The sequence below is a fragment of the Lagenorhynchus albirostris genome, chromosome 15, assembly GCF_949774975.1.
Source record: "Lagenorhynchus albirostris chromosome 15, mLagAlb1.1, whole genome shotgun sequence".
NCBI lineage: Eukaryota > Metazoa > Chordata > Mammalia > Artiodactyla > Delphinidae > Lagenorhynchus > Lagenorhynchus albirostris.
This window is the reverse complement of record NC_083109.1, coordinates 11,643,604-11,665,521: the sequence shown is the minus strand read 5'-3', so window position 1 is coordinate 11,665,521 and position 21,918 is coordinate 11,643,604. Positions and strand designations below refer to the sequence as shown.

At 55.1% G+C, this 21,918-nt stretch overlaps 1 protein-coding gene and 1 non-coding gene across 2 annotated transcripts in view; both read right to left on the bottom strand.

The window, feature by feature from the left end:
- Positions 1–4,184: 4,184 nt before the first annotated feature.
- UBE2V1 (ubiquitin conjugating enzyme E2 V1) overlaps positions 4,185–21,918 on the bottom strand; it is a 50,821-nt gene continuing 33,087 nt past the window's right edge. The window contains exons 6-10 of the mRNA XM_060125182.1: positions 15,537–16,034; positions 9,376–9,691; positions 8,915–9,102; positions 8,743–8,832; positions 4,185–4,550 (exon numbers count right to left, since the gene is read on the bottom strand). The gene's annotated coding sequence lies outside the window, so the exon portion shown is untranslated. The remainder of the gene's footprint in view (positions 4,551–8,742; positions 8,833–8,914; positions 9,103–9,375; positions 9,692–15,536; positions 16,035–21,918) is intronic.
- Positions 15,179–15,251, bottom strand: TRNAG-UCC (transfer RNA glycine (anticodon UCC)). The gene has a single exon. It is a non-coding gene; the product is annotated as a tRNA-Gly (tRNA).

Here is a 21,918-nt window from a genome sequence, read left to right as displayed (position 1 = left end):
AGAAAACAATAGCTTGGGACTTCCCTGGCAGTCCAGTGGTTAAGAGTCTGTGCTTCCAATGCAGGGGGTGCGGGTTCGATCCCTGGTCAGGGAACTAAGATCCTGCATGCTGCGCGGCGTGGCCAAAAGATTCAAAAAAAAAAAAAGAGAAAACAATAGCTGTAGAGAACATTTTCCTTATGTAAGAACTGTGAACAACCCTATGAGGTATGTGCTATTATAATCTCCCGTTTTATATATGAGGAATCAGGCACAGAGCAGTTAAGTCATTTGCCAAAGGTCACACGGCTGCCAAGTGACAACTCGAGGTTCAAACCCAGGCATTTCTGCAAAGCATGGTGCACATCACTCCTGAAGGGTTCAATGTCTATCTCTCCCATGGGGCTGTGAAGGCCACAAACGTGAAGCTTGTCTGATCCCTGCTCGTTTATTTTGGCCTGGCACATAGTAGGAGCTCAATAATTATTTGTGGAATAAGTTGCAAAAGCCCTGTCTCTTTGAGTCCTCAGACAAATCACTTCCCTCTGAGCCCCAGTTTCCTCGTCTGTGTGATGGGGCAGTTTGGATGCTGGGAATCTGGGTTCTCCCAGGCCCCTGTCTCGGTGGGCAGTGACTGGCCCTGGAGCCTCTCCAACCCTGGATCTCAGGGGTGACCACTCTGATGGTCCCAGACCTGGCAACTCACCCCAGTAGGCAGGTGGAGGAGCTGGTTCTCTGGGCCTGAGCCAGGGCTAAGAACCTGCCAGCTCAAAGCAGGACAGGGCCTGAGCTCACAGGTCCAGCTGCCTAGCAGGTTTGAGCTTCCACTGGGTTAAGCAATGCCCCACCGCACCCCCAAGGAAGGAGATCAGAGCCCTGTTAAATGGAGCACCTGCTGAGTGCCGAGCCCATCCTCTGAAACCTGGCCACTGGCCCAGGGAAGTGGGGAGCAGGGCTGTGCCCATTTTACAGATGGGGAAACTGAGCTTCCCAGAGGGCCATCAAGTCACCCAAGATCCCAGAACCCAGAACCTCCTGCTCCAGGTTCTTTCCCCTGCCTGACCCTTCTTTTTTTTTTTTTTTTTTTAATTTAATTTAATTTTGGCTGCGTTGGTGTGTGGGCTTTCTCTAGTTGTGGCGAGCGGGGGCTACTCTTTGTTGTGGTGCGTGGGCTTCTCATTGCGGTGGCTTCTCTTGTTGCGGAGCATGGGCCCTAGAGCGCGTGGGCTTCAGTAGCTGTGGCTCGTGGGCTCTAGGGCGCAGGCTCAGTAGTGTAGCGCACGGGCTTAGTTGCTCCCCGGCATGTGGGATCTTCCCGGACCAGGGATCGAACCCCTGTCCCCTGCATTGGCAGGTGGATTCTTAACCACTGCGCCACGAGGGAAGCCCCCTGACCCTTCTTAAGTCAGGGAGGGAGAGGTACAAGAAGGGTCCCCCCAGAGCAGGAGGGGGTCTGATGACCCCACAGTCATCAGGAATGGCAGGCCCCACCCTCTTTAAAGGGCCGGGGTCTTTTTGTAACCACAGGAGCAGCTCAACCTAATTTTCAGATGAGAAAACTGAGTCCCATCTTGTTCTGGGTAGTGAGTGCCGCTTCTCCCCTCGTCCATCTCCCAGGCCCTGAATGACCCCCCGTCTCTCAGACATCCCCCCTCCTGGTTCCCTCCCCCTCACTCTGGCTCACTGTGCCTCAAACACACCAGTTGTTCCCTCACCTAAGTGCCCTGGCGTCCAGGGGTCCAGCTGCCTGGGACCCGCTTTCTCCTCTTCACTTGGCCGCTCCTCCTTTTCTAGGTTTCAGCCCAAAACTCTCCTCTTCAGAGCGCCCTGCATTCGACCTCACTCTAAAGTCCCTTCCATTTGTCACCCTTATCACGTCTGAATCATCAGTTGGTTTCTTCCCTTGTTTGTTAAGTCTCTGTCTTCCCACTGGAAGGTCAGCCCCTGAGGGCCGTCCTGTCTGTCTCATTCTGCTCTATCCCCAGACCCAGCCCCATGCCTGACAAATCCGTATCTGCTGAATGAGTGTTTTTCAATGAATTTGGACCTGGCTAAATGCCTGATGCATAGTAGGTTTTCAGCCAAGTTTTCAGCCAAACTGAAAGCAAGTATAGTTTTCAGCTATAGTGACAATGATGGACCAAGGAGGGACAAGTTAGAAGAACAGGAAAAACTCACACAGTGGGGTTCTGGTCTTGCTTGCTGTGTGACCTTGAGCAAGTGCCTTGCCCTCTCTGAGTCTGGGCCTCCATTGTCCCAGCTGGAATAAGGGATGATCACAGACTGTCTCCACGGTTCCTGGGAAGCCTAGCAAACTCTGTGAAAACTGGAACCAGCCTGCCTTCAGCAGGTGCCCACACGCTCCCCACCCCTGTGCCCTGCGGTTCCCCAGCTGGCCAGGGTGAGCGGGGAGGCGACCTGCCAGAGTGTGTGTGCAGAAGGATGGAAAACTCCCACTTGCTGCTCTCTCCTTAGGCCAGGGCAGGGATCCACCTGCCCAAGGTCACAGAGCGCAGGTGGGGAGCCGAGGGGTTGGGGATCGGGCGTCCTGGGATCTCTGAGAACAAACCATCCATTGTAGCCTTGTGGTTGTTGGGGGGCTTGAAGGGCCTGAATGAGGGTGAGGAGGCAGGGGCAGGTGTGGGAGCAGGTGTCCACTGTCATCTCTCGGCATCACTCCAGGCGGGCAGGGAGTGTCCTCGTGCCCGCCCCAGAACCAGCCTGGCTGGTCGGACATCTGTCCTCTGATGCTTTTGTCAGGAGCCGTCACAAACGTGAGCCAGGCCCAGGGTGAGGTGGGTAGAGGGGGATGGGAGGATGGGGAGGTAGAATGTGGGAGGGGCCTGAGGGGTGCTGGGGGAGAGGGACCCGGCATAGAATCCCAGCCCTGCTCCTTCAGGCTGGGGACGCTGGGCAAGTCATGTCACTTCTCTGAGCCTCTGTTTCCTCATCTGTAAAGCGGGGCTAAAACTCCCCTCTGTGTGCAGCGTCTGTGCCAGTGAATCTTCCAGGCACATGTGAGGGGCAGGAGATGGGAGGCTCTGAGAAGTGCTTTGGGGCTCAGGCTGCCCACAGCTCAGCCCCCTAAAAGAGTTTATCATTCTTTCACCCAAGAAAAGTTTACTGGGCACCTACTGTATGCCAGAACTATGCTGGGTGCTGGGGACACAGGAGTGAGTGGGACAGATGAGGTCCCTGTCCTGGGGGGAGAAGGCAGAAAAGCCGTAGGCAAAAGAACGAGCAAGAAAATTTCCAGGGAATTCCCTGGCCGCCCGGTAGTTAGGACTCCACGCTTCCAGTGCAGGGGCTATGGGTTCAATCCCTGGTCGGGGAACTGAGATCATGCAAGCCGCACAGCGTGGCCCAAAAAAAAAAAAAAACCCAAACAAAAAACTCCAGACAGTGATACAGGCAATGAAGAATTAAATGGAGGCTGTGTTAGAGGGTGACGGGGTGGGAGCTGCTTTAGACAGGGTCAGGGAGGCCCCTCTGAGGCGGTGACAGGGAGGGGCGACCTGGAGGAGGGGCAGCACGGGAAGAGCGGGCTCCAGGCAGCCGGTACCACTGCAAGGGCAAAGGCCTTGGGGTGGGACTGAGAGCTCATTTTGCGTTTGCAGAGGAACTGCCAGGAGGCCCCTCCGTGAGGGGATCCGTCCTGAGGGGACCCTCCTGCCCTGTTCCCAGGGGCTGAGGCCAAGGGGCAGGGCAAGGGCCAGGCTGGAGGAAATGGGGCCCAGACCCCGGCTGGCAGGCTCTCCTGGGACTCCTAATATCCCGAGTGCTGGTGACAAGACCCAGTCCCAGGTGGCAGGGGGTGGGGGCCCGGGCCTCCATAAACAGCCACGGCTCGTAAAGCTGATCAAAGCGGTGGGCCTGTCCTAGCCCTGGCCACTTCCTGCACGGCCCAGAGCAGCCCAGCTCGTGGGAAGCAGCCTCTCAGACTTGCTTTGGGGTCTCTGTGTGGCTAAGGGCAGTCTCTGAGCTTGTCCAGGCCTCAGTTTCCCCACTTACCTCACAAGGAGGGGCTGAGTGGAATCTCTGGACAGCCTGTCTCATTCTACATCTCTGACAAGAGCTCAGCTTCTGGGACCGCAGATCTGGGAGTCTGAGTCCCAATCCTGCCACTGCGTGACCTCAGGCAGTGACGCCGCCCCCACTCTGTCCTCAGCTTTCAGCTGGGGTTCGTGATAATATCTGCTTCAACATCCTAGAGCGTGGAGTTTATTGATGTAATTTGTGCTGATAGTTTCTTGCTTATCTAACGGTAAGGGAATGATCCTCAGGCAACCTAGTGGAGGAGCCGGGTCCCAGGCAGCAGGTTTGACAGAGGTTTGTGGAGCAGAGGGTGAGGGTCTGCGCCCCTCAACTGCTCCTTATGGGCAGGTCTGGGCAAGGGGTGGCCCCAGAGGTGAGGATTTCCAGCTTGTCTGGGCCACAGCCCAAGGCCCTGGGCAGCACTTCCCAGGCCTCGTGGTCTCCTGGGGCCTGGCCTGGCTTTGGAATCCCGGGGTTCTCACCAGTTCTCTCTGAGGCTCTGTTTCCTCGGCTGCCAAAGAGGGATGAAAATCCACCTGAGGAAGATTTGAGGTTGAAAACAGACCCAGGATTCTACCATGTCTCCCCACCTCCTCTGCTGCCCTTCTGGTTCAGCCCCATCCTCTTATTGCAGCGACCTCCTCCGGGGCTCCCTACATCCCCCCCCTCATCCCCCTGCATCCCCCCTTATCCCCCCCTGCATCCTCCCTCATCCCACTGCATCCCTCTTCATCCCCCTGCATCCCTCCTTCCCCCTGCATCCCCCCTCATCCCCCTGCATCCCCCCTCATCCCCCTGCATCCCCCCTTATCCCCCCCCGCATCCTCCCTCATCCCCCTGCATCCCTCTTCATCCCCCTGCATCCCTCCTTCCCCCTGCATTCCCCCCTCATCCCCCTGCATCCCGCCATCTCCTGGCATCCCCCTTCATTCCCCTGCATACCCCTCCTTATCCACCTATAGTACACTTTCTGCTGGGGAACCTGGGTCAGACCACATCCTTCCCCTGCTCAGAACACTCCAGGGCTCCCACCCCACACAGAAAGCCCCCCCGCCCCCACACACACAGCCCACAGGCCCAGCGTGGCCTCCCCTCACCCTCTCCACCCCTCCCTGTCGTCATCCAGCCTCACCACGTAAAACTACTAAAGCCCGTGTTCAGACTGCATTTCCCTGCCCTTATCAGCTTCTAACACACTATATAAAATACCAATTTATGTTGTCTGTCTGCCCCGTGAGCATGGCAGCTCCATGAAGACAGGTTTTTTTAGGTTTTTTTTTTTTTTTCTGTTTTGTTCCCAGCTATATCCCCAGTTCCAAAAAAACGGTTAATAAGTGTTTGTGGAATGCAGGAATGCATCCTTGTCCAGCTCTGGGAGGCAGGCACTATTGTATTTTGATTTTATGAAGGAGGAAAGTGAAGTTGAGCAAGGCAGGAAGTTGGTGAGTTGCCCAAGATCTCAGACAGCTGGAGTCAGGGCGATAATAATAATAACAGTAAATAATAATAATACAGCTAAGACATACTGGGCTCCTACTATGTGTCAGGCACTGGGATGTTGGAATAGAAGTGGAAGAAAAGAGCCAGACACACGGTAAGTGCTTTACATGGCTAACTCTTGGAATCCTCAGTGGGACTCTGTAGTAGGGACTATTAAACCCATTTTACAGATGAGGATACTGAGGCTCAGGGGGATTAAGTAACAGATCTCTAACAATAATAGCTACCATAGCCCCAGTTTACTGAGCTATGCTCTGGGCACGCTTCATATCTGGTATCTCTCATCTTTACCACACCTTCTACTGTACTTTACAACAAAGAAGCCAGCTTCTGAGAAGTGCTGTAATTTGGCACTGGTTGTAAGATGGTATGAGAGAGCTTGAGCCCGTTTCCCAGGTTCTTCTGCCCCAGGACATACCTGGCACTGGAAGGTGGAGAGGCCCAAATACAGAAGCCCACTGCACATCTGGTGCCTCAGAGCCAGAGGACCTCTCTGGTGCCTTAGTTTCCCTAAGTCTCTTCAGGGTCTGGGGCCCAAGCTGCCCCCCAGCATGGAACTGGCAGGGGTCTTCATTCCTGTTCATAGTTGGGACTCCTGCTTAGTCTAGGGAGGGTCTGAAGAAGTGGTGGCAACTCTACTGTGTGACCTAGGGTAAGTTGCTGTGCCTCTCTGAGCTGCCAGCCTCAACTGACTCCATGGGGTCATGGTTTGCTGAGAAGGAGGCTCTAGGAACTACCCATCCAAGGCCTGGCAGCTGGGAGCGCCTGCTTCCTGCCTGGGAGGACCAGGAGGCGCACCAAAGCCGCCTTCACCCCTGGCGCCTATTAGAGCCCTGCAAGTCGCCAAGAAGCGGGGTCCAGCCCTATCCCCCATCCATCCTCCACTATTCTGGCTACCTTTTCTCACTAGGAAAGAGCAATAAATAATCAGGAGGCCGCATTCTCCAGGCTTCCCAAAGCCGGCACCTGCACCTCTTCTGAATCTGTCTCATTCCACCTTCCCCTGTGGCCTGAAACCGCCCCCTCCCCCCTGCCCCCCCCCCGGCATTCAGTCCCTGTGATTCAGCCCGTGCCATGGCTCTGCCTCTTCTACACATTGGGAAAGTGAGGTGCAGAGAGGTACCTGGTGTGGTCCTGAGTCCAGGGAAGCTCCTCGTCTTTCCCAGAGGGCCATAGGGATCTTTCCAAAGGCCTCCCCTGCCACACCCTTGCCTGGGGTGATAATGGCTCCGTGGGTGGAGCACACTCTGTGTGTACCGTCCCCTACTTTACAGAAGAGGGAGCTGGGCTTCAGAAGGGCACAGACACCTGCCTGAGGTCATACAGCCGGGAGGTGGCAGAGTTCTGTGACTACAGAGCGGGAGACTGAGGCCCTGAGAGGGGAAGGACCTTGTCCAAGGTCACGCAGGCCCTGTTAGGGTCTAGATCCCCAGTGAGGCTGGGCCAGAGCTGGAAGCACTGGATCGCAGGCAAAGCTTTCCCACGGCCCTGGGGTGTGGGTGGGGGGACTGCCTGGCATTTCCTGTTTGGGCAGGACCTGAGTGGGGTGATGCGGGGAGACTTCCCGTGGCCCCTCCCCGTTCTCAGGAAATAATCCGGACCCAGGGGCCAGGCCCCCGCCTTCCCCAGGATGCAGTGAGGGGCAGAGGCTGGGAGCTGGTGTCCTGGGTTCCAGGCCTGCTCTCCCTTATTGCCTGTGTATCCTTGTTCCTGTCCCTCCACCCCATCCCAAAGTCTCTGCATCCTTGGGGGGGGTCCTCATTCTTAGCATCCAATGAACAGACTCACAAAAGTCCCAGGCCCTCGGGAGTCCCAAGGCCGTGACCCTGCAGAATCACTTCCCCCTCTGAGCCTCAGTTTCCTCCTCCGTCAAATGGAGTCATTGTGGGGGTGGAATCAGAAGCGCTAGCTCAGCACGTTGGAACTCCACGTCCCGGAGGGAGGGAGTCATCCAGGTCTCGACACTGACCTGGCATGCGGGTTCCCAGATGGAGAATTGAAGTCGTAGAGGTCAGGGGACCCACGTGAGGACACAGCCAGCTGAGACCTCTCCACTGCCATTTCCTGGGAGGCAGCTATGCAGTGCCAGGAAGGCACTCCATAGTGTTGGATACCCCAAGTTCAAACTTCAGGCCTGCCATTGTCTGGCTGTGTGGCTTCAGGCAGGTCACTCTACCTCTCTGAGGCTTAGTTTTTTTCTTCTGCAGAATGGGAGAAAACTAACCTGATGGCAGGACTTAATGAGCTAATTAAGCATGTAAACCACCCATGGCAGAGCCTTGCACCCAGTAGGCCTTCAATTCATGGTAAGTCTTCTTCCCTGGGAGGAGGCTGGGCGAGGTCATCTTGGCTGCATTCAGTTGGGGAAGGGTCAAGAGTCCCAGCTGGGGTTGCTGGAATAGTGAGGAGCGGTCGCTGCCCCACAGCTCTAGGTAAGCAGGACCCGGCTCCTCTGCATCTCGGCCCCCCTTGGTGCTGCCTCTGCTCTCCGGACCTGACCTGGCAGGCCTTGCCTGCCTCACCCCCCTACGCTTGCTCACTAGTGCTCTTCTCCAACCACACCGGCCCCTTTTTGGCTCCTCCATCCTCCAACTCATTGCAGCCTCACAGTTTTTGCACCTTCAGATCTCTCTCCCTGGATCTCCTTTCCCCAGTGTTTTTCCTTCTTTAACAGAAATTTTATTTTTACATTCTATCATTAGATTCTAAAACAGGACCTTGAATCTTTTAGGCATTTAATAAATATTTGGCCCATGAATAAATGAATAGATTTTGATTTTTGATCTAATATGAGTCTTCGTTTTCTAATAGACCATTCAACCCATTTACATTTATTGTTTACAGGGATATATTTGATCTGTGTCATCCTGTATTTTGTTTTCTGTTGACTGAATGATTGAATGAATGAATAAATGAATGAACGAAGCAGAGTAAATTCTAGGTTGCTGGGGTGGGCTAGAATCGGGGTTCTCCAAACTGCCCTGGGCCATCCAGGGTAGGAAGAACATGGAACTGACCCTGGGTCCCTCACTCTTGCAATTATTTATTCCACTGCCCTTAGCCCTCAGACAAGGGCTTATCGTCTGTCTCTCCCAGGTGGCCCCCATCCCTTCCCTCCTACCCCCACCTCCCCTCAGGAAGTGCCAGGTTTATGATTCTGGGTTCTGAAGCCAGATCTGCATGCTCATCCCAGATCCCCCATTAACAGGAGGCATGGTCTTGACTTACCTCCCGAGTCTTCATTCCCACACTTGTAAAATAGGGGTCACGGTATTAGCTTCCGACAGTGATGATCGTTGGGGGGATTAAATGAAAGAACTTGGGTCAAAGGGCTTAGCACTGTGCCTGGCTTGGAGTAAGAGCTCAGTAAGCATTAGATTTTATTATTTTGTTGTTGTACCTCAGTTTCCTTCCATTGTAAATGAGGCTGCTTGTCATTTCCTTCTAAGTACCTCAGGATCCTGCCTCAAAGTCTGGAGTTGGAGAGCTGTTCAGTCTACACTCTCTTCTCCGTCTCCCCAAGCCCGCAGACACGATCATCTTCCAGGACTCGAGGGGGTCCACGGAGGCCTGACCCACCACCAGGAACTGGGGAGAGGAAACAATACAAGCTGTAATGTGAAGTTCATTCCTTCCCCCTGGCCACACCAGCATTACCCCATCGCGCAGATGAGGAATCTGAGACTCACTGGCTCATTTAATCCACAGACGCACCCTGAGCACCTACTGTGTGCAGGCTGTGCTGGGCCCTCTCCCACAGGGCTCACAGCTTAGCGGGGAAGACTGGGAGAAAACAACTCACCCTGTAGGATTTAGATCAAGTGCCTTGCCCAGCGCATAAAGGGCTCCCAGAGAACCTACCAGCATCCCCGCTTGTGGGGGTGGGCGGGCGACTGTTCCCTTTCCACAAAAGGAGAAAGCCAGGCCAGAGCGGGGCATCCCGTGCAAAGCCTCCAGCTTCCTAGGGGTGTGGTGTGGCAGCCTTCCTGCCTTTGCATGGCTGGTGCCTCTGCCGGGAAGGGAAGATTCTTCGCGGTCGCCACGGATCCGGCTCTGTGTTCAGGGCGTCACTTCCTCAGAGACCCTTCCGGGATGGGAGGGCAGGGTCAGCGCCCCAGGGTTTCCTCTTGTATAACGTGTGTCCCACTCACTCCCGCGGCTGTCCTCGCTGAGCCTCCTGAGAAGATGCAAACTTTGTGTTGCCCAATGAACCACTGCAGGGTCACACCTCCACCAGGAGACACTCCCACCCCCCCAGAGGTCCAGCCACTTGCTACAGGTGCCCATGGCACCCAGAGCCTCATCCCCCTGCGCCTTCTCCAGCTGCAGTTCTGCACTTTGTTTGCAGGATGACTGCGTTGGTGACTAGCATCCTCTCTATATTTTTAAAATTGTTTTCTTTTTTTTGGTCACACTGCGCAGCATGTGGGATTTTAGTTCCCCAACCAGGGATCGAACCCGCGCCCCCTGCCTTGGAAGTGCGGAATCTTAACCACTGGACCGCCAGGGAAGTCCCAGCATCCTCTTTAGAACATGAGCTCCTCAAGGACAGAGTTCTCTGCCTGTTCCATTCACCATTGTGTCTCCCAGTGCCTAGTACAGAGCCTGGCACATAGTAGGTGCTCAATAACTATCTGTGGAAAGAAGGCAGGAAGGAAGGAAAGAAGAAAGGGAGGGAGGGGTTGCAATTCATTTATCCAGTTTTGCATTTGTTTGTTCAGCAAGTACTTATTGAGTGCCAGGTGTACGCTGGTTCTGGGGAGAGAGTGGTGACAGCACAGACAGGTGTCCTGCCCTCAAGGCGCTCGCTGACTTTCTGGTCACTGTCAGCAGTTGTGATATCAGCTGGTGAAGACTCTGAGGAAAGGTGGAGCCAGGAGAGGGGCTGCTGGGAGGAGGGGTCAACCGAACTGGCAGAGGCAGGGGTAGGCTTGGGGCTCCCCCCACCCCGCCCCTGCTGGCAGATGCTGGGGCTGTCGTAACTGCGGGCAGCTCGGGTTGCCAAACGCCACCACAGCTGCGTCACTGAGAGCCTGGAGGGCCCAGAGGCTGAAGGGGGCCGGGAGGGGCCCCCTCACCCAGGCTGGTTTCAGCCCCGAGTCAGACAGAGCTGGGTCAAAGGTCAGCCCTGTGTCCACTGTTAGTCACTCTACGTAATGTGGCTGGTGGCTATGTGCTGTTGCGGATTGCTTGCAAAAAAAGTCCAGAAATGATGCATAAGCAGCCACATTCCCACCTCCAAGAGAGAAATGAAACATGCAGAGACCGTGGGAGACCCCACCCTCCCTCCAAAGGTGGCTTCATCCTGAATTTGACATCTGTGACCCTGTGTGTGACTTCACAATGTTACCTTCCTGGGCCTACCTCTGTGTGTCCCTGGGCAAGTCACTTAACCTCTCTGGGCCTTGGTTTCCTCACATGTAAGATGGGAATGCTAACAGTCCCTCCCTCGGAGGATTGGTGAGAATAAACAAGCCATCTGCGTAAAGTGCTCAGATGAGGGCCTGGCACACAGTAAGCGCCACGTAAGTGCTGGCTATGATCATTATTGTCATTGAACACCCAGAAGAGGGGACAGAGAGCCGTCACTTGTGTCAAGGTCACTTCAGGTGGTGCCAGGGTTCACATCAGCGGCTGGCTCTGGAGTGGTGTTGCTCAGGTGCCCAGGCACTAATTCTGGTTCATTCTGTCCCACTTCCTGTTGGGTTTGCCTTTCCCACCAGCTTTAAGAAACCAGAGCCTGTGCCTGGCTTGTTCTCTGCTGTCACCCTGCAGAGGGTGACAGCCCAGGGTCTGGAGACTGAAGGATGGGTTTGTGGAGCGAATGAAGGGGGCTGTCTCCTCATCTGTATGATGCGTCTTGCAGGCCCAAGGAACGAGAAAGTGCCTGAGTAGTGTAGGTGCTTTATAAACCCTTCTTTATTTCCTCCTCTCCCAGCTGTACTCCCCTCCCCCTCCCCTCAGGGATAGGCCTGGACCCCACGCACTTCAGGACAGGCATTCTGCTGACAGATTGCTCCCCACTGACTCAGTCATTCATTCATACCTTCACACTTCCAACAAATTGTTTGAGCACCTACTGTGCTCCAGTCTCTGCTCTAGGCTCTGGGGATCCTGAAACGAATAAAACATGTAAAAATCTCTGTCTTCCTGGAGCTGATATTTCGTCAGGAGAGACAGCCATCAGACAACAGTGTGATTCAAGCTAAGATTCACAGGGGCCCGGGCAGCAGGGATCAGGGGAGGCCCTGCCTACCTCAGTCTGGGGGTTTGGGGAAGGCTGTGAGCTCAGACCAGAAGGCTGAGGAGAAAGTTAGCCAGATGAAGGGTGAGGAGGGCGTTCCAGGGGCAGGGACCGGCCTGTGCGAAAGCCTGTGGGTGAGTGGGCATGGCACTTTGGGGACCTACTTGTGGCTTGGCCTGGATGGAGGGGAGGGAAAGGGAGGGTGACTGGAGTTGAGCTGGAAGAGGCCTGACTCGATTTAGGTTTTGCAAGGTTTGCTCCAGCTGCAGCATGGAGCTGGGACCGGAGGGGTGAGGCTGGAGGTGGGAAGACTGGAAGGGAGCCTGGAGTCCTGTCCACCCATCAGAGGAGAACAGGAGGGCAGGCTTCATGCAGACCAAGGAACCCTGGATGTGCCGGGCGGGGCCTGGGTTTCCCTGGAAACAGGCCCAGGATGTGGCAGCTGAGGCTTCCTCCCTTCTTCCAGGGATCTGGATCAGGCGTCGGCATCACCTCCGTCCACCACAGAAGACAGTTGGGCAGTGGCCCTCTGCCCTTGCACCGCTCACCCCTGTGACTGGCCAGGCCCTTCTGAGAATGGACCTCCCCCCGGTTTCATGTGGCACGACCTCACACGAGGGTGTTCACGGCACATTTACCACCAGCCCAAGATGGAAACAACCCAAAGGTGCATCACCCAAGGCCTCGTCAAAACCGCCTGATCCTCCAGACGGCGAACTATTTGGAGCCTCGGGAGAGGCTGGATGGTGAAGAGTTTCGGAGCACAGACCTGGGAGCCCGACTGCTTGGGCCTGAATCCCAGCTCTGCCAGTCACTGCTGTGTGTCACTGGGCAGCTTCCTGGCCGTGCTGTGCCTCAGTTTCCCCATCTACAAAATGGGGATGACGAGAGTGATAGAACTTCCCAACAGGAGCATTTCACTCTTATGATTCATTCATTAATCCATGTAAAGCACCTGGAACTGTGCCCAGCACATAATAAGTCCTCTAGAAACCTTTGCTGCCATTATTTTTTTTTTCTTTAATTTTTCTTTCTTTATTTTTTGGCTGTGTTGGGTCTTCGTTGCTGCATGTAGGCTTTCTCTAGTTGTGGCGAGCAGGGGCTACTCTTCCTTGCCGTGCGTGGGCTTCGCATTGCGGTGGCTTCTCTTGTTGCAGAGCACGGGCTCCAGGCGCACGGGTTTCAGTAGTTGTGGCTCGCGGGCTCTAGAGCACAGGCTCAGTAGTTGTGGCGCATAGGCTTAGTTGCTCCGCGGCATGTGGGATCTTCCCGGACCAGGGCTCGAACCCCTGTCCCCTGCATTGGCAGCCTGATTCTTAACCACTGCGCCACCATGGAAGCCCTGCTGCCATTATTAATCAGCAATCATATTAACATTATGATTATTAGCAGCAGTAGTGGTAGAAATATTGGATTAATCCAAGGGAGAAGTGGCAGGACAGAACGTAAAGTGGGCAGCCGGTTGCAGAAAAAGGCAAGAATAACTAGATAGATGTGTGTGTAGACGCTCACACCACCTCAGAATGAGCTCCTAGACACTGAAAACATTCGATTTGTCTGGTTAGGGAGTGGGGACCTGAGGGGAGGAGGGGAGGGACACTGACTTTTCACTCTATGCATTTTACACCCTCTGTGCTCTTTGAGCTGTGTGTGTGTTTCCTCTGTGCACTTGTATATATATTCAAAACCAAACATGCCAGAAAGCAATTCTGCGCGAGGTTTCCTCCAGGAAGGCCCCAGCTCTCCCCCCTCCCCCCCCCCGCCCACCCTCTCCATCCACCCCCGCATCCTGGCCTGTGTGTGGCCCAGCCTCCCCGCTGCTGGTTTTCAGAGCTCTAGGCCCTGGAGCAGGTCCGAGCTGGAGTGCCCTGCAAGAAAGGGGGCTCCTCGGAGACCCCCAGAGCGGCCTTGGCTCCGGGTGGTGCAGGGTGTGGGGTTGGGGGGGGCTCCCGACCCACTGACTGGAACTCCGAATACTCCCCAGCCTGGGCCGCTAATCGCTTCCAGATTGGCGGGGTCAGGGCCAGGGCCGCCGCCGCCTGGCTCCATAAACAGCCCGTCGCTCCAGATGGCGGCTGGCTCCAGCCTGGCGAGCAGGTTCACGGGGGACTGGGGGGTGGCAGCAGGTGGAGGACCCCCAGCCTGCCTGGTTGGGGCAGGGAGGCCCCTGCCAGCCGGCCCTGGCTGCCGCTCATCCCTCTGCCCTGAGTCAGGATGCTGGGCCAAAAGGGGCTGTAGCAGTTGAACCGATTGCTCAGAGGAGAGAAACCGAGGCCCAGAAGGGGCAAGGGACGGTTCCAGGTTGGTGGTTGACAGAGGTGTGAGGCAGGGGCTCCTGAGGGTTGACCCTGGGTTTGCTTGTGTCTGTGAATCCAGCACACAGTTGGGGGCGCAGTAAAGACCCAAGGAAGGAAGGGAGGAAGGAGAGCAGGAGGGAGGGAGGCATTATGGCCTCTTGGGTTCAAATCCTACTCTGGCTTTTAGTCCCTGAGGGAATAAGTTAGTTTTGCTTTCCGGGCCTCAGTTTCTTCATCTGTGAAATGAGGATGGCTAGAGCACAGACCTTGCCGATTGCTGGAAGAGTGACCTGGCTCTCGTGAACTTCCGGGCAGTGCGGGCTGTGTACGTTGCAGGGGCTCAGTTCTGTCTTTCTCTCTCCCTGAGCCTCCTTTGATTCCTGCTTCTCCTCCCCCGCCCCACCCCCACCCCCGGGAGCACGATGGCCTCCTCTGGGAAGCCACCTTGGCTTCCACTCAGACCTCTTCCTTTGTGCCAGGCTTTGTGCCCTTCCCGTGGCCTCACTCACAGAGCCTCCCCAGCGCCACGCCATGACTGGTACCTGTGCTATCGCCCCTCTGGCAGATGAGGGCACGGAGGGTCAGGAGGTACCTGTGTTGTTGCTCCTGCCCCGTCATGGAGGCAACAGGGCGTGGTGAGGGCCTCGCCGCCAGGAGGATGCAGAGCTCGGTGCGACTGGAGAGGCTTCACCTGGTCTGAAGTCAGGTAATGTGGCTGCTTCCTGCCCCCACTCACCAACCTCTTGGCACATGAGGTGAGGACCCCGGCCTACTGCCCCCAGGCAGGTAATGGGTTGTGATCCCTAGGGAAAGGAATGTGGAGCCCTGGCCTGGAGCCCAGGCTGGCCCTGGATGTCCCTTGGGTGGCTGGGCCGGAGCCTCGTCAGCTGAGCAGGGATGCAGCTCCTTGAGTGAGGGCTGAATCCCCCATTTTCACCATCTTAACCCTCGTACCCAGCACAGAACACCCTGAGTTCAGCTTTGTTGAATGAGTGACTGAGAAGTCATAGTATCAGGCATTTATAATCCAGGAACTCTTCTGAGCAACTGACTGAGGGTAACTTCCTTTTTATAAAATTTAATTTAATTTTTTGGCCGTGCCATGCAGCATGCAGGATCTTAGTTCCCTGACCAGGGATCGAACCTGGGCCCCCTGCAATGGAAGCGCAGAGTCCTAACCACTGGACCACTAGGGAATTCCCAGGGTAACTTCTTTAATATTCCCATAACCTGCTGAGGGAGGGACTATTATAATTTCCATTTTACAGAGGACAAAACAGAGGCTCAGAGAGGTTGAGTGCCTTGCCCAAGGTCACACAGCTGGAGGTGGGATTTGAACCCAGGTCTTCTAGCTCCAGTGCAGACACTCTCAGCCACCTGCTTCCCCTCCCAGGGCAGCAGTGAACCTGAAATGAGCTCAGTGCCCCGCACATAGTAGGTGCTTTCCCACGGCCCCCACGCCCGCCTCCATCGCCTGGTACCTGGATTCAGATTTCGGCCCAGCCTCGAGGTCAGCGGCCCGTTCTGCCCTGTGCTGGGAGGAATGTTCGTGGTGGCCTCGTCCTGGGTCCGAGAAGAAAGGCAGCCTTGTGGGCGAAAGGTGAGCTGCTGGGTGGGCGCGGGGCTGTTTACCCAGTGCCGGGCGTGTGGCTCGGGGTGGCGCCACTGTCAGCCGCGCCGGCTGCCCCAGGCCTGTGCTGGCCTCCAGATGTGAGCTGGCTCCAGCCGGCCGGGCCCCCCCACCCTGTGCACAGAGGGGCTTTATCAAAAGCGGCTGTGAGGAGGCCCGGGAGGCTGCCTGGCTCCAGCCTGCTGGCTCCACGCCCCGGGCCTGCAGAAGCCCAGCGAGCGAGCTAGAGCTGCTGTGCCCAGGACTTGATCTGCTCCACCGCCAGCTCCTCTGCTCTGCTCGGGGCCTATGGGGGCCCAGACGAGGGGTGCAGCCCTCTATTCCAGGAAACTGAAGCTCCAGGAGCAATCTGGAGGGGTGACAATGCAAGAAAACTTCTTTGAAATTAATTTTCTACATCCCTGAGGGGAAAGGTAACCCACACAGAAAACAAAGTACAAAACTCAGTTAAAATTCAAGGGGTGCTAAGTGCATAGCAAAGTGAAGACACTCGTGGGAAGGATAAATTGCAGGTTCAGAACAGCAGTTCCTGTGAGCCGGGAGGAAAGTAACTGGGAGGGGTTACCGGGGTGCAGTTCTCTCCATAGTGTCTTTCTTGGGTTGTGTGGTGAGGATGTTAGACTTTATGTTTTCTTTGTTGGCCTGAACTCTTTTGTATTAATAAATAATGACAACTGGAGGAAAAGAAAGAAAGAAAAAACCAAGACTTCTTCCTGCTTCTGACCCTTAGCCCTGCCCCTGTTAAGAGTGTCTTCCGGTACTTTCCAGGGATTGTCTGAGAATCCACAAACAACTCCACATCTCTTCCCGTTCCTATGTTGTTTTCCTATGTTGTTTTTGTTTTACAAATAGTATCAAGATATACATTGTACAGTGCCAGGCTCTTCACAATATATCCTGGGCACCTCCCTGCAGCCTTGTTCTTTTTCACGGCTGCGTAGTATTCCATCCTGGGAAGGCACCTCAGCTTATTCTCCAGGCTCCCCTTGATGAACTTTTAGGTTGTTGCCTGTTTTTGCTACCACAGACCATGCTGGGGTGGACCCCACCCCCATCCATGTCTTTGGGGACTTAGGCAAGTACTTCCTTTTTTTTTTTTCAGGCAAGTATTTTCTAGATGATCAGCTCTTAGAAGAATCTCAGAGGAGTCCTATTTACTCTCCTGAGAGTCGTGCTAATTTGCTCTCCCTGAAGTTTGTTTCCTTGTGTCAGCCCACCAGCGATGCTGCCGACAGGAAACTGAGACCCAGGGCCAGTCAGCTGTTCTGTGGGGTGAGCAGGGGAACAACCTCACAAGGAATGTCTCCTAAAAAGAGACAAGTCAAAACACCCCTTTCTTGGTTTTGTTTCCTTTTGAATGCAAAAGAGAAATATGTTCACTGCAGAAACTTTAGAAAATAAAGAAAACCGCAAAGTTAGAAAATAAAGCCTCCCTCCCCTCGACAGCCACCCCCGCCCCCACCCAGCCCGCCACCAGGGGCTGGATGCAGACCAGGGTTTGGGCATCGGGGTGGGCTGGCTTCCTCTCCATCCCTATGCCTGACTTGCTGTGTAACCTCAGGCAAGTCAATCAGCCTCTCTGGGCCCCTGCGTTCTCATCTGTAACTGGGGCTACCAAGGGCTCCAGCCTTGAAAGGCTGCTGTGAGAATCAGATGAGATCATGTGGGTGAGGGGCGGCCCAGCATGCCACGCTTCCTAAGGGGAGGCCGTGACAAGTTCTCCCCGCACCTGTGCAGCCAAACCCAGGACTTTCTTTATATTCGGATTTTTTTTTTTTCGGCTGCACCTCAAGGCACGTGGGATCTTAGTTCCCTGACCAGGGATCGAACCCGTGCCCCCTGCAGTGGAAGGACAGAGTCCTAACCACTGGACCACCAGGGAACTCCCCAAATCCAGGACTTTCTCATTGACCCTCCCCCTCAGTGAGCTCTGGTATTTTATTCCTGCTCCACCAAGGCCCACAGCCCAATGACTCCCAGGACCCACACGTCCAGACCCAGCTCCATTCCCACCCGACACAGATCACACAGCTCCAGCCTCCGGGCTTCCTGGACCCAGTGGCTCAGCCAGAAAACCGCCATCCAACCTGTCAGCACCTCCTGTCTGCTCCTACTTCAAACTAGATCCAGAGCCAATGGCTTCTCCCCAACACCCACCACCAGCTTCCCAGGCTGGACTGTCGCGGACCCTTCCTCACAGGTCTCCTCACTTCCCGCCTCGCTCCCTGATAATCTCTCCTTGCAGGCTAACAGGGCGATTTGCCTCCCACCCCTGGGGGACGTGTGGTCATGTCTGGGGACATTTTGGTTGTCACAACCGGCAGAGGGGATGCTACTGGCATCTGGAGGGTGGAGGCCAGAGGGGCTGCCAAACCGTCCTCCAGTGCCTGGACAGCCCCACAACTGAGAACGATCTGACCTCAACATTAATAGGGCTGAGGATGAGGACCCTGTGTGAGATCCAAATCAGGTCTGTTCTGTGCTCTTACCTTCCATGGCTCCCACCCACCTCATCCAGAGAACAGCCAGCATCCTCTCAGCGGCCACAAAGCCCCATGGGACATGCTCCATCTCCTCCCTTCCCTCCCGCCCTCCCGCCCTCGGCTCCAGCCACATCAGTTCCTCCCTCTTCCTTGGACCTGAAGACAACCTCACACCACAGGCCTTTCCTCTGCTTTTCCCAAATGTTCTTTCCCAGACATCTAACTTTCCCTCCTCCCCTTCTGACTCTCTGTTGAATGTCACCTCTTCCAGGAGGCTGCCCTGATTTCCTTATTTAATATCTGCCACTCCCTGAACCCTTCTGCATTCTTTCTCCCTGGCACTGGGTCCCGATATCTTACTGATTTGTCTGTGTCTGTCCCCCAACCTAGAACACAAGCTCCATGAGGGAGAGACAGGGCTGGTCTTATTTACCACTGAGCAGGTAACATGGCCTCCAGCTCACAGTAGGTGCTCAATAAGTGCTCACGGATTGACCAGTGGACCCTACCTTGCAAGTTCCTGATGTCTGGGCAGCGGCTGTGGACAGAAGACCCGGATGCTGAAAGCTGGCCCCTGGAGGATTGGAGGCCCAGAAGGAAATTCCCTGAGGCCATGGGCTGGAATTTCCCACATCCTTGCAGCCATACCTCACCCTGATTGCACTAAGGGGTCCCCTCACCAGGGACAGCAGCAAAGATGGAGGAGACCCCACAGGCAACTCCCCAGCCACCACCAGCATTCATGGAGCACCAACTGTATGCCCCACTCTAGACTGGGCAGCATAGAGATTGTACCCAGTGAATTCCTGGGGGCCAGGGGCGGTCACTTAATCATCTCACTGTCTCCAGGGCCTAGTACTGGCCATCCATGTATTCAAACATTACGGAGCACCTACTGTGTACCATTGACTATGCTGAGTGCATCTACCAGATAATTTCCAGACAGTGGACTTATGGAGGGGAGAAAGTCCCTGCATTTTTCTATCAATGCTTTCAATTATTATTATTATTTGTTTACAGAAAGCATTCTTTTTGTAAATAAATAGACTTGAAGAATCCCAAGTTAAAAAAATGCAACCCTACCATCTACTGATGCTGGGCAGAAATTTAGGGGGCCTTGAGCGCCCAGAGTGGGCCCCTGTGGGGTCGAAGAGGCTCCCAGGAGGTGAGTCCTGAGCTGAGGCCCCAGGTCGAGTATGAGGGGACTAAGAGTGGGGAGGAAGGCCACTGCACAGACCTGGGGGATGCAGCGAGTCGGCTAGGGGGAGGCTGATGGTCTGGCCCCAGCCCAGCCGAAGGCTCCACCTCTGGCCGTGCGTGTCCCGAGTCCAACATTTCCTGGTGGAGTTTACTGCACCATCATTTCTGTAATTATCTGTTTCTGTCTCTCCCCAGCCCACCTCTGAACTGGAACTCCATGAGGGCTGAGCCTGCCCTGTCTGGTTCACTACTCTGTCCCCAGGGCCTGGAGCACACAGTAGGTGCTTGTAGTGAGTTGAATAATGTGTCCCCCCCCCCAAATTCACGTCTACCCAGAAGCTCAGTATGTGACCATATTTGGAAACAGGATCTTTGCAGATATCATTAGTCCGGGATCTTAAAATGAGATCATACTGGACTGGGGGGCCCTTAAGCCAGCAACTTGTGTCCTTATGAGAAGAGGACACAGACACACAGAAGGCCACGTGAAGATGGAGGCCAAGACTGGAGGGCTGCGTCTGCAGGCCAAGGAACGCTGGGAGCCCCCGTGAGCTGGAACAGCAGGGGAAGATTCTTTCCTAGAGCCTTCAGAGGGGGCATGGCCCTGCTGACACGTTGATTTTGGAATTTTCCAGAACCATGGGAGAATACCTTTCTCTTGTTTCAAGCCACCAAGTTTGCAGCAATTTGTTACGGCAGCTGCAGAAAATACATACAGGTTCCTCGTGTGGATGATCAAGTGCACAGAAGAATGAGCCGTGAGCAGCTCGGCTCTGGTGGGTGGTCCAGGGCCAGTCGGGTGTGGCCAGATGGCTGTTTGCCCTCATCCCTTATGACTGGCTTTGCAGACTGGGGTACCTGCTTGGATTTCGGGGTGGAGGGAGCTAGAGGCCGTCCAGCCAGTGAGGGGGTGGGTGTGAGGAGATGTTGAAGTCGTCCAGCTAAAGCGACAAGGAAATCGGGTTCTGCAGGTGCCACCCCCACCCCATCCCCAGAAACTCATGTCCACACCCAGCTTGGACACCGGGGGCTGAGGTTCTGGGCACCTCACCACCCATGATGCTGATGCCTTTCAGATACGCTGCAGCCGGCGCTTGTCCCCACTTCCTGGATATTCCGCAGACTGTCCACCCAAGGAACTCTCAGCACCGTCCGTTAGAGCTCAGAGCCTAGGACGTTGGGAGGGAATTTGTCCACCTGTCTGCCCTTAGTCCCTCTCACTGTGGCCTCTGGAATGAGGGAGGCGGCGAGATGCAAAGGAAAGAGCCTAGAACCTGGCTCTGTGCTGAGTGATGGTTGAGCGGCTGCTCTTCCTTGAGCCTCAGTTTCCCCATCTGTACTTGGGGGAACATCACGGGCTTCGTGGAAACTGCTATGGAGAGTGCATGAGATGAAGCCTGCCCCGGGCTGGCAGGGCACCTGGCCCACAGGTGCTTGCTAAGAGGAGTGCGCTTGTGGTCCTGTTCTCCCAGAACATGGCCTCAGATCCTAAAGGGGTGATTAGACTTTCCCTCAGATCCTTTCAAAGCCCAAGCCCTGCCCCGTGGCCTGACCAATGGCCCTACAAGACCACCCCACCCCCGAGGAACACCATATCTTCAGAAGGACCAAGGCTTGGATTTCATGCCCATAAAATGCCTGAAATCAAAGCAGGGCTCACAACAAGGAGGGTTTTGAAGTCGGCTCAGGACAGGAGGGGGGCGTGAAATCCCCAGGGGTCTCGGCCCTTCTCTTGGGATCCACCAGAAAGCAGGGTGTCTAGGGCCCAGGCAGGAGGGTAGTGGCCACATACAAGGGGCACCTGTCATTTTAGCAGTGATCTGAATTCCAACGAAGACTTAATCATCCCAAGTTTTAGAGAAGACAATTGGGAAAACCCAACTGAAAAAGCCCATTTACTTGATGTTAGAGGCAGTGAGAGAGCCAGTGGTTGACAGGTGGGGACTTGGGTCTTGAAGCGAGCATTCTAGTCCCTGCTCTGCCCCTTACTGTGTGACATCAGGCAAATTGCCTAACCTCTCTGTACCTCAATTTCTTTTTATTTATTTATTTTTGGCTGCGTTGGGTCTTTGTTGCTGCGCGTGGGCTTTCTCTAGTTGCGACGAGCGGGGGCTACTCTTTGTTGCAGTATACAGGCTTCTCACTGTGGTGGCTTCTCTTGTTGCGGAGCACGGGCTCTAGGTGCGCAGGCTTCAGTAGTTGTGGCACACGGGCTCAGTAGTTGTGGTTCGCGGGCTCAGTAGTTGTGGCACGTGGGCTTAGTTGCTCCACGGCATGTGGGATCTTCCCGGACCAGGGATCGAATCTCTGTCCCCTGTGTTGGCAGGCGGATTCTTAACCACTGCACCACCAGGGAAGCCCCCTCAATTTCTTCATTTGCCAAATAAGGGATAAAAAACAATCCTTCCCTCAAAGCGTTGGGTCAGGGCAACCCGAGTGACTTTATATGACATGCTGGCCCAGCCCTTGGGCATGTTATTATTATTTTTTCCTAACGACACAAACATTAACTTCTCCCAAATTGAGGGCCTACTGAGCCAGCCCCTTCAC